This window comes from Myotis lucifugus, unplaced genomic scaffold (assembly GCF_000147115.1).
Source record: "Myotis lucifugus unplaced genomic scaffold, Myoluc2.0 scaffold_73, whole genome shotgun sequence".
NCBI lineage: Eukaryota > Metazoa > Chordata > Mammalia > Chiroptera > Vespertilionidae > Myotis > Myotis lucifugus.
Window position 1 is genome coordinate 751,437 of NW_005871121.1, and position 2,486 is coordinate 753,922.

At 44.4% G+C, this 2,486-nt stretch overlaps 1 pseudogene; it reads left to right on the forward strand.

Moving 5' to 3' along the window:
• The first annotated feature begins 381 nt into the window (after positions 1 to 381).
• LOC102421375 lies at positions 382 to 2,074 on the forward strand (annotated as a pseudogene).
• The last annotated feature ends 412 nt before the right edge of the window (positions 2,075 to 2,486 follow it).

Below are 2,486 nucleotides of genomic sequence, written 5' to 3' on the forward strand. Positions count from 1 at the left end.
ATCACTTTAACTACGAACAATCATGCTTAAGTTACATAATCTTTACTCCCTGGTAAGGAGATAAGAAACGCCCTAACCTTTGGAATAGAAATTGATTGGATTAAAATCAACTGGTATAAATACAGATGTAACAAGACAATAAAACACAGAACCTGGCTGGAGATCTTGGGCAGAACTTGGCTGGAGATCCTGGCTAGGCTGCTGATCAACTGAACTCAGTCTCCGTGTCCTTCATTCTTCGCCGACACCATCCACACCTTTGGGAACCCCTGGACCTGCTGGGGTTGGACTCCAACACACCGTCTGAGAGCTGAGCCGCTGTAGATATTCTCGGAGCAACCAAACCGCAGCCCGTCCTCCACTCACGGGTCTCCTGTGAAAACCTGAGTGGCTGTGTGGAGCTTCTCCCTTTGTCTCATAACCATGTCCACCAACGAAAATGCTAATTCGCCAGCTGCCCGCCTTAACAAATTCAAGAACAAGGGGAAAGACAGTACAGAAATGAGACGGCGCCGAATAGAAGTTAATGTGGAGCTGAGGAAAGCTAAGAAGGATGACCAGATGCTGAAAAGGAGAAATGTGAGCTCCTTTCCTGATAATGCTACGTCTCCACTGCAGGAAGACAACCAGGGCACTGTAAATTGGTCTGTTGAGGACATTGTCAAAGGCATAAATAGCAACAATTTGGGAAGCCAGTTCCAAGCTACTCAGGCTGCAAGGAAACTGCTTTGTATGGAAAAACAGCCATTCCGAGACAACATAATCCGGGCTGGTTTGATCCCAAAATTTGTGTCCTTCTTGGGCAGAACTGATTGTAGTCCCATCCAGTTTGAATCTGCTTGGGCCCTCACTAACATTGCTTCCGGGACTTCGGAACAGACCAAGGCTGTAGTAGATGGAGGTGCTATTCCAGCATTCATTTCTCTGTTGGCATCTCCCCACGCTCACGTCAGTGAACAAGCCGTATGGGGTCTAGGAAATATTGCAGGTGATGGTTCAGTTTTCCGAGACTTGGTTATCCAGTATGGTGCAGTTGACCCACTGTTGGCTCTTCTTGCAGTTCCTGATATGTCATCTTTAGCATGTGGTTACTTACGTAATCTGACCTGGACACTTTTAAACCTTTGTCGCAACAAGAATCCTGTACCCCCATTAGATGCTGTTGAGAAGATTCTTCCTACTTTAGTTCGTCTCCTGCATCATGATGATCCAGAAGTATTAGCAGATAGCTGCTGGGCCATTTCCTACCTCACTCGTGGTCCAAATGAACGGATTGAAATGGTTGTGAAAACAGGAGTTGTGCCCCAACTTGTGAAGCTCCTAGGAGCTACTGAATCGCCAATTGTGACTCCTGCGCTAAGAGCCATAGGAAATATTGTCACTGGGACAGATGAACAGACACAGGTTGTAATAGATGCAGGAGCACTTGCCATCTTTCCCAGCCTACTAATGAACTCCAAAACTAATATTCAGAAGGAAGCTACCTGGACAATTTCAAATATCACAGCTGGCCGCCAGGACCAGATACAGCAAGTTGTGAATCATGGATTAGTCCCGTTCCTCATTGTTCTTCTTGCTAAGGCAAACTTTAGGACACAAAAGGAAGCTGTATACGCTGTGGCCAACTATACAAGTGGTGGAACAGTTGAACAAATTGTATACCTCGTTCATTGTGGCATAATAGAACCACTGATGAACCTCTTAACTGCTAAAGATACCAAAATTATTCTGGTTATTCTGGATGCCATTTCAAATATATTTCAGGCTGCTGAGAAACTAGGTCAAAGTGAGAAACTAAGTATAATAATTGAAGAATGTGGAGGTTTGGACAAAATTGAAACTCTACAAAACCATGAAAATGAGTCAGTGTACAAAGCGTCACTAAACTTGATTGAGAAATATTTTTCAGTAGAGGAAGAGGAAGATCAATATGTTGTACCAGAAACTACCTCTGAAGGTTATACATTCCAAGTTCAGGATGGCACTCCTGGGACCTTTAACTTTTAGATTGTACAACTGAGGCATAAAGTTGTTTGTTGTGTACTATGTTTGGTATAAGTATGTCTTACTGTTTCTCTACTAAGAACTCTTTTTAAGCCCTGACTGGTTTGGCTCAGTGGATGGAGCGTCAGCCTGCGGACTCAAGGGTCCCAGGTTCGATTCCAGTCAGGGCCATGTGCCTTGGTTGGGGACACATCTCCAGTGGGGGATGTGCAGGAGGCAGCTGATCGATGTTTCTCTCTCATCAATGTTTTTGGCTCTCTATCCCTCTCCCTTCCTCTCTGTAAAATATCAATAAAATATATTTATAAAAGTACACCTATGGATGAGGACAGTGGTGGGGGCGGGTGAGGGCAGAGGATGGGGTGGGAACTGGGTGCAGGGGAGATATGGGGGGGAAAAAGAGGAACAACTATAGTAATCTGAACAATGAAGATTTAACTTGAAACAAACAAACAAACAAAAAACATACGAATTTTGCAGGG